Source organism: Silurus aristotelis (assembly GCF_946808225.1).
Source record: "Silurus aristotelis genome assembly, chromosome: 19".
Classification (NCBI taxonomy): Eukaryota; Metazoa; Chordata; class Actinopteri; order Siluriformes; family Siluridae; genus Silurus; species Silurus aristotelis.
The window spans coordinates 7,969,924-7,977,356 of NC_139592.1; the positions used below are offsets into that span (position 1 = coordinate 7,969,924).

Here is a 7,433-nt window from a genome sequence, read left to right on the forward strand (position 1 = left end):
CACATCCCAAGGATGCTTGATCGAATTGAGATCTAAATTATTATGAATTTGGAGGGCACATCAGTATATATATATATGTGGTCAGAAAAGTATATATATATATATATATATATATATATATATATATATATATATATATATATATATATATATATATATATATATATATATATTCCACTGGAAAGTTTGTGTACTCCTGAACTATATAATTGTCAGTCTTTTTCAATCTGTTTACAGCAGCTACACTTAATACAGTTTTTACAACCATACTGAGAAAAAAAGGATTTCTTAACACAACAGCAAAAAACCTCACAGAGTTCTGTTTAGCCAAGAAGAGGAATCCAAGGCCACAGTGGGCACAATCTAATGTTGAGTAATGTTTTTTTTCTAGTCATGGTATATTCCCACCTCACACCCAGAGATCCCAATTCAGGTCCCGAAACTACCACAACCTTTACTAAACACTTACGGAAGCTGAATGTATCTATATACAGTATTTCACTTCCAATAGTTACTTTTGTTAGCAAGAATGCACTTGACTTGATACCTAGGGTACCTAGATCTGTGGGGGAAAAAAGGAAGCATTTCTCCCTGCATCAAGATCATGTCTTTACACAGTGGAAAGTAGCCGGAAAAGTCGTTCGGGATTTATTTTTCTTTGGATTGGACATAGGCCCTGGGGTTAGCAAGAAAATTGCTCACTTCAACCCCTCTTTCACTCAGAGGTGAGTGCCCCCCCTGGGGGAAGCTCTGAGGACTACATGATGTAGGAAACACTGATCCCTCCCGGTTAGCTCGCCTCTCTGGTGGCTTCCTGTTTAATGCTCATACCAGCTGTTGAGCAAAGAAAGCTGGCAGGCAGTGGTCATCTTCTGATTCATGATCGGTGCTCAGAAGCAGTGTATTTTGTAGATTTCAAGATATTTTGGGGGGCATTGTTCTTTTTTTTCTTTTTTATAATCACGGGGGGGGGGGGGGGGGGACCTGGGGGAACACCCTCTTAATTTCTAATCATTATTTCAACATGGCTCACCTATGGCAGGAATTATGGTTGTGTAAGGGCTCCCTCCTGTGGTCAGAAAAAGTAAACATTGAAACCTGAAAATAAATCTATTTCTAGTTGTACATATGAAACAGAAAAAAATAGTTCTTCTTTACCTCATGACCTCTCCCACCAATAATGTCATGTTGGACTTCATTATTATACTGTTGTTGATTTCTTTCCCTTTCCCTTTTCCTTCTTTCCCGACTCCATAATATGTCACTGTGTGTTATATCTTAATAAATTGGTCTATTGAATAGATGTGTGGAAGGTCAATAACTTCAGTTAATATTATAACAATTCAATACATTTAATACATACAACTATTCAATACATCAATATTTAATTTGTCTTTATAAGTTACACTTTCCCATAGTGTACTCAAAAAGACTTCATCCAAACATGAACTGTAAATAATTCCGCAAATATAATATCCCACACACTCATGCATGGACAGTTTGTAGAAGCAGGTGTGTCAATATTGAATAAATGGACAGCGTCCTGGTTTGTGTAAAACAAACACTGGAATTTCCATGCCTCTTTTTTATTAGATTTTATTAGAAAAGCAGTGTTTAAAATGTCCTCGCAAGCATCTGTGTTATGTTTTGGATCAGGCTTTAAAAAGAAAATTAAAACCATCGTTTAGATAGCAGTATTTTTTTCTCTTTTAATGGTAAACACAGGAATCGTTGTGTTGTAAACATGTTAAGCCATTAGAGTCACATTAGTGGCCTGTAGTGTACAGTGATGTTGATGAAAAAGAAGATGGTGCTCCTCTTCACTTTGCTAAAGGAGTGAGTTAAAAGCTGCATGTGTAAACACTGATAATGGCTTCTATGCTTGTGTAAACCTTTAGCAAAAAAAAAAGACTAAAGTTGTGTGTGCTCTGTGTTCTAGCCTTGCTACGTGCCTGTAGGGAGTAGGGAAAATGCTGGGGCATTAGTGTTATGTCTTTGTGCCATGGGACGTGTGTTAAATGCCTGTGCATGTGAGTGAAGCAAGAAAACATCATTGCACTGAGTGGTATGAGTGATTTCGGTCAGATTTGCATGAGATCATGTACTTGCATATGCACATTCTCTGGGTTATTTCCCTGGCTAGCTGATTTGACTTAATATTGTGGTATGTGTTTGTGTGTGGGGGAGGGGGAGAGAGAGAGAGAGAGAGAGAGAGAGAGAGAGAGAGAGAGAGAGAGGAGAGAGAGAGAGAGAGAGAGAGAGAGAGAGAGAGAGAGAGAGAGAGAGAGAGAGAGAGAGAGACTGGGAGGATGAGAATGAAGTAGGTCAATCGTTCTCCTGATGTCACAACCTCAGCACACTTAATAAAGCTATAGCATTCTTTAATTCCAGTGACAAATACAGTGACGTCCTGTCAGAAGAACAGTCCTACATTTCACTTTAGTGATTCAAATTACCAAACAGATGGTTTAGAACCTGGTTTAAATGGTTTATAAACTGAAGTATTTACAAGTTTTGGAATATTTACTGCACAAATGGAATGGAAAGTTTTTTATAGCCTACTAAACAATATCTGGAAAAAAATGATGATTATTATGATAAATATCCTATAATAATCATGATTGTTGTGATTGCTATGCTTAAGTGACTGTGTCGTTGCTCTATTGTACACTTCAAGTTTTTAAACTTTAATATCCTTAATCTATTGTTACATTATAAGAGAGAGCAGTGGACAGCCGAATCATAAAACCGAACATAATTCATCAGAAATACAATAAATTCTGGATACAGAATAGAAAATAGATAATAGATAAATAATAGAAAGAATAAATGCTCATAAAATGATCATACTAACACAATTATAATTGAGTAATATTCAAATTAGGCTATTTTTAGGGAGATTTAAGCTGCAGCTGGAATGGCTTTAATCTTCTCTCTACAAATTATTTAGTTATGTGGCGTAACGTATATTATTCAGTTGCTACTATAAGTTATTGAGTAACTAGAAGTAGTTAAGAAATGTGAATGTTTTGACTGCAAATGAAAATGTAAGTTTGACTGAGAGGCTGAGGCTATATAGTACTGTCTCTAACAGTAAAGAGAAAACTTTTATAGGCTGCATAATGTATTTACAGCTGTGGAAATTGTATTTCTAGAAACCTGGATATATCAGTTATCTGCAGCATCCTGTTTTTATGTGAGCTCATCTGCAAAACTACTTCCCTTTTAAAGTCATATAAATAAACTCCAGTGCTGTTCTACCAGCATAAGTTGTTGTTTTACTTCAGCTGCCCCCAGTAGGGGTCGCTACAGCAGATCATTGATCCTCGTATTTGTTTTGGCACAGGTTAACAACCGGATGCTTATCCTAATGTAACCCTCAATTTTATCCAGGCTTAGGAACAGCACTGAGAGTGTATTGCCTGGACCACAGCATCAAGACTCACCAGACCATGAAAAGACCACCAGGGAATGTTCTACCAGCATAAATGTCATGCTTAAACAGTGTAGGGAAAGATGTGCTGATTTCAGAAAACTCCTCATCCCTGTGAGAGGAGAAACTGAGAGTTCAGATTTTATATTTTATAATAGTTTGTTCCAATAAAAATTACAGTAACGTCACAATTTAAACATTTTTATTGATAATGACTTCATTAGAATATGATTTAAATATGGAGTAATAACACTGCTCTAGTTAAAGTGTAGTATTTCTACATATGATGCTGTTTAGACTTTATGCATGTCCTCTGAATCTGTTATTAATATATAACCACTTAAGAGCCAAAAATATGTCAAGGCAAGAAAACGCAATGAATCGTAACGAAAGTAAAAAAAAACTAAACAATATTTATTAGAAAAACGTCCCAAATGTCTACTGTGCCAGAATCGAAATAAAAAATAAGTATGACCTTTGAGTACAATTTTGAAACCACTGCATATCATTATTTGTATTTTTACGTTTAGAGTGTTCATGATCCTAACTATTTTCTCTGACTTAATGTTATAGCTAAAAGAATGTGTAAAAAATGGTTAAACTCATAAAAAACAAGCTTAATAGTGACATACATAATAAATGTAGGGAATTAGTGAAACTTATAAAAAAAAAAACTAAAACAATTCAAGTTTCATAATGTTTTTGCATTAGGAGCTCAGTACAAGATTAAGTTTAAAGTACATATAGTACATAGTAAAATAAATTTTGCTTTCAGGATTTTGCCTAATTTGTCTAATTTATATATTTTGATAAAATAATTATTATTAAGGCACATTATAACGTGTGTCTAACATTATGTGCACATACACACGACCAACACTTAGAAGTGTAAGTATTTCTGTACAGGTAGTTTCACTGCTTTAAACATCAAATAGCTCAGTTATTGCAGAATTGCAATTCTTTATCCAGAGATTTAGGAAAATGTATATGGGGGGCAATTAAAAAATTTATTTTCCTAAATTATTTTCGTATTTCTCCAGATTTATTTTTCTATCATCAGTATTTGTGTGTACACTAGGAGGCAGTATCACGTGAACCAAACCAGGATTCACAAAACAGCTAAAAGGAGACTTACAGGTTTTCATTGAGGTATTACAATAATCCTGACATGCATCACATCTATTATTAATTAATTAATTAATTAATTATTATTATTATTATTATTTTAGGAAAATAGATAGTGGCTTTCCTGATCTTAGATCAGCATTGACAGGTGAGGAATGCACTCAAACATCATTTTTCCTTGTTCTGCTTTTACAGCACTGGTACACTTATCTTTAACTACAACGCAAGCTGCAAAGATCCTGAAATTAGAAACATCTAGAAACTGATCTCTAATTAACAGTTAGAATGCTCCAGATATTGTCACTTTACAGAATGCCACACCGTCCTGCACTTTTGATAAACAGTATTCTCTGTACATACAGATTATCTCAACAACTATAAAACTACAATGAATGGACATTCGGTGCAACCAAAGATGAGGATGGGTTTCCTTCTGAGTGCGGTCCCTTTAAAGGTTTCTACCTTTTACCATCTCAATTAGTTTTTTCTTGCCACTAGCTTGCTCATTATGGATACATTTATAGACACTAACATATAAATTCAAATTGTATAACCTGTTTATCTCTAAAAAGCTGCTTTAAGGCAATGCCTATTGTTAAAAGCGCTATACAAATATAATTACATTTAATTGAACTGAATATTATCTGTAATTACATTCTACAGCCACAAGATGGCGACTTCAAATCTCTGCTGGGAAAAATAGTTCCTCGTGTTTCCCCTCTCACTTGGGGAACCACTGTGTATATTCTGATTTAAAAGTAGAAATGGAATAAATCTTTATGAAAGGCACACAAGTGTAACAAACAGTTTTTGTATTGTTTTATCATTATCGTTATACCATCTACATGGTAACTGGCAAACATATAACTACCAGTGTGTTTTTTCTTGAGGTATCATAACTATAGTGGCTGTAACGAATAGGTTACACCTGTACACAAACAGATTGAGAGGGAAGTGAAACTAAAATCTATTAAAGAAAGCGAGGCCAAAGCCAGTGCTGTAATTCACACAACCACTCACACTTATAACATGTTAGACAGGAAGAAAAGCAATGCAAGTTACAGACATGAGGCTAACAGAATCATTTGTAATCTACGCGTCTCAACCAATCTGAGTGTTATGCTAGTCAAAACCACTGAAAGGAAGCCGCTTCAAGAAGCAGCAGCCATAGGCGGTTGATCAGTTTTGTACATTTTACTCATGTCTATTTGTGTGTCTCCAGGTTTTCTGGGTTCCTTTACCTTCTCAAAAACATTCTGTTAGGTAGCTTGGATATGCTAATGTGAGCATGAGTGTATGGTTGTGTGTGCATGGTGTCCTGTGAAAAACTTGTGTTGAATTTAGGGTGTATTCTTGCTGTGTTCCTGGGATGGGCTTAAGATTTAAAGCCTAATCTAATCCTAATGATCCCTAATCATAGAAAGGTTACTGATTAATGATTTTAATGGCCACTGCTACCATTTTTTCACACTTACTCCATGCCATTTTAAAATATTGTTCTAAAATAAACAGGGAATGTGATGTGTGATGTAAAGTTTGGAATAACATTTCAAAGCCTTTATCTTTTTGCCTTCACAATGGACTCCTAATGCAGCCATTTGAAGGGTCACTTGGACCTGATCATGTTTACACCCTCCACAATAAGTGCTATGAGTGCTTGAATGATACAAATCTCCTACGGTTTCCACCAGGGGGCATTGTATGCCTGGATGCAAACATTCCCGATAGATGCCTGATATTCTATTTACATGGTGTGGGCCTGTTTCGATTCTTCGTTCGATTTTTCTTTCCACGTCATAAAAACTGAAAAAAGTTGCCTGCACAGAAACAGCAAGTTTAAATAGCTTCTGAAAATATCATGCACACTTTTCATATCTCGACCCTATTTAGCATCTTAGAGTTTAATTTGGAAAATAATGTTCTGTGCTTATCTTTTTGAAAATGTTTAGGGACTCACCGCAGTTTTAGGGACTCACCGTATTAGTTGTTTAAAAAAATGTAAACATAAGCAGGTGTGGGTACATCGAGGCACAAGGAACAAATATAAACATATTCAATTATTTCTTCAAGAAAGATGAGCATGTAGAAATTTGCTGTACAGTGTACGAAAAAAATTCAGCGAATATCTGACTTTATAAGGTTATGAAATTTTTCAAAACGAATTACTTGATTTGATATAAAGGGGAGGATGATTTTTTTTTCACCAGCCTTTGCTAATTTCCTACTAATATATTAAAATGTCTTATTTACATGCAAATCATTACTGTTCACACTCTGCACATTATACAGCCACATGCACCTCTGACCACCTCTGAATGTGATGTGTTAAATGTGTACTTAATGGAAAAAAAACATTTTGTATCTAAATAAAAATCAATATCTCTGGGCTACTAAAATCCACTGACTTATTTAATAAATAAAGAATCTTTACTCATCTTTTTCAAAGCATACCTGAAAAAAGAAGCTTGGCCTAAAATTTACATGGACCATACATAACTTTATGGGCACTGTTTAGGCATAAGTTTATGACAACCTGCATAATATTGTGTAGGTCCCCCTTTTGCTGCCAAAACAGTCCTGACTTGTCAAACATTAACAGCATTAACTTCTTTAGCATTTTTAGCTACAGGAGCTCGTCTGTTGAATTGGACCACACAGACCAGCCTTTGCTCCCCAGGTGCATTAGTGAGACTTGGCTGCCAATGACCATGTCACCAGTTCACCACTGTTCCTTCCTTGGACCACTTTTAATAGATACTGAACACTGCTGACCAGAAACAGCCCACCAGAGCTGCAGTTTTGGAAATGCTCTGACCCAGTCATCTAGCCATCACAATTTGGTTCTTGTCAAACTCACTGAAATCCTTACACTTCT

The 7,433-nt window shown here is 35.4% G+C and overlaps 1 long non-coding RNA gene across 1 annotated transcript; it reads left to right on the plus strand.

The window, feature by feature from the left end:
* Positions 1 to 3,393: 3,393 nt before the first annotated feature.
* Positions 3,394 to 5,228, plus strand: LOC310715248. The gene is made up of 4 exons (XR_014530275.1): positions 3,394 to 3,504; positions 4,474 to 4,570; positions 4,663 to 4,706; positions 4,921 to 5,228. It is a non-coding gene; the product is annotated as an uncharacterized lncRNA (long non-coding RNA).
* Positions 5,229 to 7,433: the final 2,205 nt, after the last annotated feature.